A 9,709-nucleotide genomic window follows, 5' to 3' on the forward strand; every position below is an offset into this window, starting at 1 on the left:
TAGATTTTCCTGTGCCCTATTACTAATTAAATGCTGGGTACTTGTATTAAGCTCCATGATTGATCGCACTGAATCCTCTATCATTATGCTTTAGGGGAGTACTGACAGAGCTATCTCCACCCTTCTCTCTTAATGGAGGGTGTTTTGGGGACTAATCAGTAGAAGATTCAAAAAATCCTCTTTGAAAATCTCCTCTAATTTCCACAGACCAAATTTTGTCCCTTTGAGATGGATGCAGGATTTTAAGAGTCATGAAACTTCTTTCAGAGATGGATGTCTGGAACCTTCTTTGGAACATAGCATTTATTAATTCTTGCTTCTTTGGTTGACATTTCTAATTTAAGACATCCGATTCATCTATTGTGTTTAATCCACACTCATTTTATCTCTCCAAATCCTTTATAGTGTGCTGTTGCATGTGTGTAAAGCACACTGATTCATTTACTTTTCAACATCCCTATAATCTGAAATTTCTACCAGCAAAATTGACCAGGCACTCCATAGAGATTGTCCTTACTGCCTTCCTGTTTGAAGAGTGTCCTTGTAGATTAATTAGGCTAGCATTGTTTATATCATCACCGATAAGCAGCTTGATGTAAATGATGATAACTGTCAATAATCCAGTTCAATTTTTCTTTAAGATTGAATAACATGAACAATTTTTCTTCACTAATTAGAAAGTTGTCCTATAAATTCCGCAAATTTTGGTAGCGACATTAAGAACAAATGAAGATTGAGGATGTAGCTTTTACTTCTTAAATGAGTTGCTAATTGTTGGTAATTGAGTGGTAAAAGGCTTTAAACAACAAGTAGACAGACAACTTTGTGAACAAGAAACAGTCATAATCATAAACCAGACTTCTCATCGAAAGAAACACCTCCAGACCCCAGAGTCTGACATAACACAAACCACACAATCTTTTTAATTCTTGACCACCCCCAATGATCTAGATAGAAAAAAATCTGCTAGAAGAAAAGTCTATTCTGATTATTATGAGTAGGTGACATGGAGAAAGATAAATGATTGAGCTGTAGACAATCTCCTGTCTGTCTCTGTCTCTGTTTCTCTCTCTCTCTCTCTCTCTCTGTCTCTCTCTCTCTCTCTCTCTCTCTCTCTCTCTCTCTCTCTCTCTCTCTCTCTCTCACACACACACACACACACACACAATTCTAACTAGAGATAAATATTTAAATAGTATCTAGACACTTCAGTCCTATAATTCTTTGTGTTACTACACAATAGCAAGCTAGTTGCTGCAGAAGAAAGCATTAAAAGACTCTGTAGATCATAAACTTGGGGAAATAAATGAGGTGACAAAGCAAAGCAGTCTGCCATGTCTCTTTCACAAGTTGAAGGCATTGCCTTCAGGTAACACATTATGTATGTTGGACAATCTTATGCCATTTTAAATATGTAGATTAATTGCAGGGAAGCACTGAAGGCAATTTCCTAAGAGCTTAATTCAAAGGGTGTGTCCCTTTTGAATTAACAAAAGCAAAACCCAGTGTATTGTAAGAGCAAATAAAATGAGGATGGCATTTAATAAACCAAATATGTAATTGAGTACAGAAGTTCAAGTGCTAGAACTAAAACTACTTTCTGAGAGCTATCATATATCTGATAGTTTTCCCTGAGCACTTGCAAATTCAAAAAAAAAAGTTTTCTTTAATATAGTTCTATTCCATTTATGAGTTTTATACAGTTAGATCAATCATACTAATAATCAATATCATTTGGAAAGAAAAGATGTTTGCTAAGACAGACTTAATTTATGATTATTCTTATATAGGGGCCTTAGCTGGTTATGAAAATGACTGCCCGGCTTTCTTTTGCCTGTCAAGAACAGGCATTTTAGAAGCAGTGATATAAAAATCAGTATTACTTGGCTTCAAGTGACAGAATACCCACGCATAATTAGTTTAAGGAAAAAGAATTTGGAAGTCCATAGGGTAATATGGCTTTAGGCAAGCTTATACCCAGGGGATCAAATGAAATCATCTGTATTCAATCTCTCTTCCAGCTGTCTCCTTTTCTTTTCTCACTGTTGGCTTTATTCAGAGATATGCTCATCTCTCTTATGCCAAGATGGAACTCCATGTTTATATCCTCACAACTCTAGTCCAGTTGAAAAGAAAGTGTGCCTCTCTTCAAACCATTCCAAAGCTTTGATATTTTAATCCATTGGCTCTGATTGAGACTCATGTCTAATCTTGAACCAAACTTGGTAGCCAAAGGAGTACAGGATCTGGACCAATTCTAAGTTAATACCTATACCAGAAGCTGAAGGCAGTGCCAGTATCACATGGGCTACAGGTACTGAGAGTTTGGGCAAGAGAAATCTTTGGAGAAAAATTGGAATGTGAGCATAAGAAGATGATGGGATGTGTGCAAAGTTGCAAATACATCAAGTATCCACTTCAGCTTTTTTTCCCAGCTGATCAATTCCTGAAGAGGACCGTGAAGCAGAGTGTCTTATAGTGATATCTAAATGCTACTAAAATTGCATTCTCTGCAAATGGTCCCCTGAAAAGATGCTGTTTTGTAGTTTAAGGAAATTAGTTTTCCTTAAACTAATTATGGATGGGTATTCTGTCACTTGATTTTTATGTCACTGCTTTTAAAATGCCTGTTAAGAACAGGCATTTTCTTAAAAAGAGAAAAAGAAAAACAGAAAACTGTAGCAGCTGAATACAGAGAAATGGACAGTCCTTCTCCCTGGCCAAAATTCAGATAAATTTGTAGCTAAAGCTCTTTTACAGACACTGTCACTGTTAGGTAATGTCTTCCTATGTCTTCCTAATGTCTTCCTATGTCCTGTGATATCTCTGATCAAAAAAAATAAAAACTTACTTGTAAGTAGAACTTGCAATTTGTTATAGTGTTTTCCCATTTATTATTTCATCTGAATTATTCCCCAGGACTTTTCCATTTCATTAGCCAAACTAAATTTGCTTTGCATAAATACCAAAATGATATATACAGAGTCAAAGACAATTATCTCTACAATGTTTTAGTTCACAATTTATTCTGACCAAGCAGCCAGAAAGCTACATTTTTCTTTTTCAGATATAATTTTATTAAACCTGATCCACCTCATTTTAAAGTTAGATTTTTATATCCAGGGCCAGAGTTTTATATTTAACTCTATTAAGCATTGAATTTTCTTCTGTTTTTGTAAGATTTGAACTCATTTTTCCAGCATACTCAGATATTTTGAGGTCTAGTTTCTCATGTAATAAACTCGTTGTAGTCTCTATAGTTTCCTCTCCCTTCCCGCTGCTCACCCCACCTTTCATGACTTGGGCTTAAAGCAAAGATTCAATGATGTTCCTATGCCAAAATCCTCTCTACTGCAGGGCTTTAAACCACCCCAAGGCCAGACTTGTGTGACATGCACCCTAGAATTTTTGGAGCCAAGATTTACGATCCAGTGCTAAGTTGAAAATGGTGAGAGCACATTGGGAAAGGACATAAGAAGAAAGGCCTCTACATTCTCGACATCTGGGTACAATGTGGCAAAGGAAGGGGAACAAAGATATTAAGTTTGGGTAAGAAGATTAAACGTTGTCTAGATGTTGTCCTAGGTCTGTGTATAATACCAGAGATAGTAAAAGTAGTTTAATCCTTGACTAGGGCATTTTTTACTCTACTCCTACTAAACCTCAGAAACCATTTCCCTGGGTTCACCAAAGTCCTAGAATTACCAAACACAAGGATATATTTTTGTTCATACATTACTTGAAAGTTCTGTGTTCTTTTGTATTCTTGGCTCTCTCTTCATGTAATTCTACTTCCTGTGTCTTTGGTGATACCATTCACCTTCGTGACTCCTCTTCTACCTCCATAGTCCTTGGTTTCAGTCTTTAGTCACCTAAGCCAGAAATGGAGAGTCAGCCAAAACTTATACCTCGCATATATTCCTTCCCCAATGCATTTAATTTGATTTTTAAAATAGTTTTGTGCAGAAATAATTTGCATATCACATAATTCACTAGTTTAAACTGTACAATGTGATAGTTTTTAGTATATTCGTAGAATTGCACAAGTATTACCAAAATCAGTTTTAGAACATTGTATGACTTCAAGAAGAAATTCCATATTCATTAGCAATCACTTTCCGCTTTTCCCAACTCTTCACCCCTACCTCTTCAGCCCTAGCTCACCACCAATCTGCTTTCTCCATATCCTCACCAACACTTGTATTTTGCATCTATCTTTTAAAATTATTATTATAGCCATCTAGTGGGTATGAAGTGGTATCTCATTGTGGTTTTGATTTGTATTTCCCTAATGATTAATGATGTTGACCATCTTTTCCTGTACTTATTGTCCATTTGTATATTTTCTTTGGGGAAATGCCTATTGAAATCCTTTGCCCATTTTTAAATTGGCTTATTTGTTTTTTAATTGTTGAATTGTAAAAGTTCTTTATATGTCATGGATACAAATCCTTATCTTTTCATTTTCTTGATGGTGCTCTTTAAATGACAAAAGTTTTTAGTTTTGATGAAGTCTAATTTATTGATTTTTTTTGTCACATGTGCTTTTTGTGTTGTATCAAAGAAATTATCACTTAATCCAAAAAGCACATGTGAGAAAAAAAATAAAAATAGATTGACATCTATGTTTTCTTCTAAGAGTTTTATTTAATTCTTAAATTTAGGTTTATGATCCACTTTAACTTAATTTTTCCGTATTGTCTAAGGAAGAGTTCCAGCTTCATTCTTTTGTGTGTGGACACCAGTAGACCCAGCACCTTTTGTTGAAAGCACAAATGAATTTTCTTGGCACCCTTGTCTTAACTTGTTTTTAAATACTGTATATTATAAAGTTTAAATATGTCTCTTATCTATTCTTTCCATTCTGCTTCCTCTGCCTTCATTAGGACCTTATTAATTCTCATTAGAATTAGGGATTATATATATTCAAACATTTGGAGTGTGTGTGTGTGTGTGTGTGTGTGTGTGAGTGTGTGTGTGTGTATAATCTCATCCATATATATCGTCATGATTTTTGTGTGGTACCTTAATTACTTACTCATGAAACATAATTTATTTCATAAAGATTTAAATGTTAAAAGGGAAAATAACTGAAGAACAATTCTACAGTTCTTCACCCACTGTGAAATGAATTCTCAGAAACCACCTTTTGATTTGTTTTTAGGAAGCAAGAGAATGATGAGAAGAATGAGTACCTGAAATGAGGAAAGTGATCCTATTAAAGGGAAAGAGAGCAGCTGGGACATAAAAATGAAATTGTATGGAGCAAAGAAGCATGAGGGTATGGCAAACTTTGGTTTTCCTATATTTTGGTTTTGGGTTCAAGCACTTGATAGTCTTTTAAATAAGAGACAAGTAAATGAATCTGTTAATATTTCAGAAGGGCTTATTTAGGAATATTTAGAATATAGTCCTGCTGGAAGACTCATAGTAATGAAGAGATTTTTGTATCTTAATTATGCTGCAAATGTATTTCTTTCTCTAGCCAAAGTATAATTAACATGAATAAACCTTCTTTATCATAATCTATGATATCACTTGTGTAGGTACCATAACATTTACGGAATATCTACTCTGTTCTAGGCATACTACATTTTTTTACTTAATACTCACAATTTTACAAGATAGTTACAGATGAGTATCACATAGGTGTTAATTGATATCAGAAAGATTAAGTAAATATTTGAACCAAGATTTCACCCAAGGATTGTGTTGCACCAAAGCTCACATTCTTTTTTAGCCAAGACACACATCAAAATATTGACCATATACTTGTTCTATTAAGTGTCAGAATCAGTGCAAAATAAATGCATTGTTTAGAGAAAAGAGGTGATGTGAGTCAGGGTATTCAGGACAAAAATTCAGAAAGAGGTGACTCTCGAGCCAACCCTTAGGAGGATGGTAGAGGAGAAAAGATAAAAATAAAGATGAAAGAGAGATGGTGGATATGTTCTACCATAAAGAATAACATGGTGTTAGAAAATAGTGTCTTAAAAGACTCAGTCTGGGTTTTATGAAAGGTTGCTTTTTGATTCATCTCTTTGGGACAAATGTTCTTGCGTGATTTAATAGAAATGGCATTTTTCTGCAGATAACTTTGAGCCATACTCTGAGATACAGAGATTTTTCTTGTTGGAATCAGCTCTGCTAGCATGCTTGAATAAGCAAAATTATTCCTCTAAGGTATCCAAAATGGAGCTGAGATACCAGTAAGCAAATCATAACACATAAAAATGGAAAAGCCAAACATTCATTCCATCCAACTAGTGCTTACATTAATCTGATTAATTAAAACATGAATGAAAACTATTTACTTGTGTGTTGTGAAAGAGCAGCATTAAATTGCTCTTCACTCTAGGAGACACGCTGTGATTGTTGGCTTTCATTATATTTTTAGCCTCATTGCTTTCTTCTTTAAAAGCAGTATCTTACTATATTTTCTCATGTTTTCTACTAGTTGAAGCCGGGCCAATGCACAACCAGAAAACAGCTTTTTCTTCTTTCTCTGATGACCAGATTCAAAATAAAGCAAGGTTTTAATCATGAAATTAATCATGAAATTTGTCATGAGACAAGCTCATATGCACGTTCACAAGACAACTACCCAAACGGAGGCAATGATATGAGGGTCAACTTTTACCTTTTTGAGGATTTTTTTAGGGGTTTAGTTCTCATTTGGGTTTTAGCTAATCAGCTTTCCTGTTAAAACTTTTATAAGCACCAGATTGATTTCTAATTTTCTATCTGTTGCATTTACTAGGGTGTTTCAATGGGGATAAATTGTTTTTACTGAATCAATTTCTAAAGAGGGATGCTTCAGGATTCCTTGAAATATATAGGAAACTTAAGAACCTCGTCAAAATTGCTCATAAAATTACCTTTTGCTCAAGGTCTGAGGCTGGCTTAGTTCTGACTTTGATCTTGCAATGTCTGTCTGGAATGACCTTTCTGAATATGTTGGTGGGACTTAAATGATCCTCTGTCTTATCAGTGGGTCTCCAATTTGTCTAAAGGACCAGAAAATGTTAGTGGTCTCATAAATGTAGCACAGAAAGTAATAGGGTATGTGAAGTGACTTAAAATTGAAATCAACTTAAAATGAAATTTAACTTGAAAATAGTTGATTATGACATTGAGTGCCATAAAATTGAAAATATTTGTAAAAAAAGAAATTCTTGGTAAGAAAATTAACATGCAAAGTAATAGTTTAAATATAACATGAAGTTACCTTTAAATGAACGTCAAGTTTATTTAAAATTCTGACAGAGTGGGAGGCAAGAGAGGGAAGGTGAAGCTTTAACTGGTAATTCCAACTGTGGGTTATAACATTTTTCCAAGTTTAGAAGATATTTGACCAAGTAATAAATTCATAGAGTGCAGGCTCTGAACTGAAAGGCTGGGCAAGAACCCAAATACAGCAGGTTCTGGAATAACATCATTTTGTTCACTGTCATTTCTTTATAATGTTAATGAGAAGAAAAAAAAGAAAAATCAATTTCCAGCCAGGACCACTGTCTGTGTGGGGTTTGCACGTTTTCCCATATCTGTGTGTGTTTTCTCTAAGTAGTTCTATTTCCTCCCACATCCCAATAAGGTGCATAGGAGGTTAATTGACATGTACATTGTCCCAGTGGGAGTGAGTGTGGGTGTGTGTGTGAGTGCGCCCTGGATGGAAGGGTGTCCTGTCCATGGTGGGTTTCTGCCTAGTGCCCTGAGCTGCTGGGATGGGCTACAGCCACCCTCGACTCTGAAATGGAGTAAGTGATTTTTGGAAAGAATTATTTTACTTCTTTTTATCAATCTTTCTCAAATGTATAGCTTACGTTTATTTCAATGTTTAATATTAGAAGTGTTTTGGGTGTTTATTTAGAAGTTTGGTGATGTTTTTGTGATCAGAAATACCTTGATGTTTTGTGATCAGAAATACCTTGTAGGAACTTAACTCTTGTTTATATTGACTAGCCAATGGTAAAATTGGTTACGTCATACATTCTTTCAATTAAAGTTCTAGTTTCCAAGAATCTATTGACAATGTTAAGAGAACACTTGCTGTAGGTTTGTGGTGGGAAGTTGTATAAGAAAACTAGTATATAGACTTCTGTTGTTTCCCTGACAAATCTCTCAATCTTCTCCTTGCTTACACCCTTCGAAGTTTTGTTAGCTCTGTCATCCGCTATTCTTGCCTGTATTATGAAATGTATCCCACTCTGTGTTAATCTTAGTGTTAATCTTAGTTTCACTTTCTTTGTCATCTATTAGAAGGTGAGCTACTTGAAGCAGAGTTCTTGTACTGTTCATCTTTGTGTCCCTAGCACCTAAACACAGGGCCTGTAATAAATGCATATGCAACTGAATGGACCTACACAATTGTCTGGATATGCTCAGACATTTGGGGTTGACTTTATTTAAAGAGATAGAGGTTTGAAATTTTGGGTCCTATCTTTTCAAGTCCACATGACTAACACCTAGCGGTGCACATGAGGTGGAGGAGAGACCGAGGGCTATTTCTAGGAAGAAAGTGTTTCTCTGATCCTTTGCTTCTGCCCACAGAGTTAATAACACTGTGTTCAGCACCCACACTGTCAATTTCATTCCAGCTGGGACTCTTCTGCTTAGCAGTCTGCTCTTTGTGTTCCCAGAGACAGACTAAAAGAAAGATGGACTGTGATGACAAAATTAGATAAATATGATATTATGTTATGATGGCATCTTACATCAGTGCCAACAGGAACAAAAAGAAGAAGCTCAAACCTTCTCTTGGGATTGTTATCCAGCACCACCTACTGATAATTTCAAAATACTTTTATAGTAGTTTATTGTTTCAGGAATAACTGCACAGGTGTTTTTTTTCATTTCATTGATCCTTGTAACAACTTTGTCCTTTAGGTGGTAGAGGGAGCTGTAATACTGTATCCAAGATAAGGGAGAGGGAGGGATGAATCTGCTTCAGATGGTTGGCACAGTCTGTGCAGGTTGACACAGACTGTGATTGACAAGATTGGTAGATTATCAGACAGATGATGATAGAAAAGAAAGAAGGTTCTCAGTGGAGATAGCAATGTGGAGAAGGGAACAGAGGTATGAAGATTATGTTGTGATAGGTAATAATATCCAGTAACATAAAAGCTATGGTGGAGAGGGGTTTCGGGTAAACTTACAAAGGTAACGCAGGCAGAAATCACATCACGGAGGATCTTGCTTGCCATCCTAATGGGCTGGGACTTCATTCCTGGACAGCAGTGAGACATTGGATACTTTTTAGCAAATGACAACTATGATGAGTTCTGTGCTTAGTAAAAGTTATTCAGAAATCACAATTGCTCATGATGGAACAGAGGCATGAAATCTTTTTCTGCTTCAAAATATATACTATTCACACTGAGATCCAATTCCATGGTTCTACCCAAAGGGAAATGTTATTATTAACCTAGTAACTGTAAATCCAACTTCCTTTTGCTCTTAAGAAAGCCTCCCTGAATGCAAGTGTGTAGGATTCACACTATTGTAGGGATAATCTCAGATACACTTTAAATTATATATATAAGTAACTATTAGCCCGTTATCATTGTTAACAAACACGATACTCTTTACATTTAAAACACTGTGTCTGATCAGACAGAAATGATAGAAGAAGAAGACAAAGAGCAATCACGGTGCTAGATGGAGAACCAGATGAGAGACCTAGAATTATTGACACATGGCAGAAAAC

Source organism: Rhinolophus hipposideros (assembly GCF_964194185.1).
Source record: "Rhinolophus hipposideros genome assembly, chromosome: 6".
NCBI lineage: Eukaryota > Metazoa > Chordata > Mammalia > Chiroptera > Rhinolophidae > Rhinolophus > Rhinolophus hipposideros.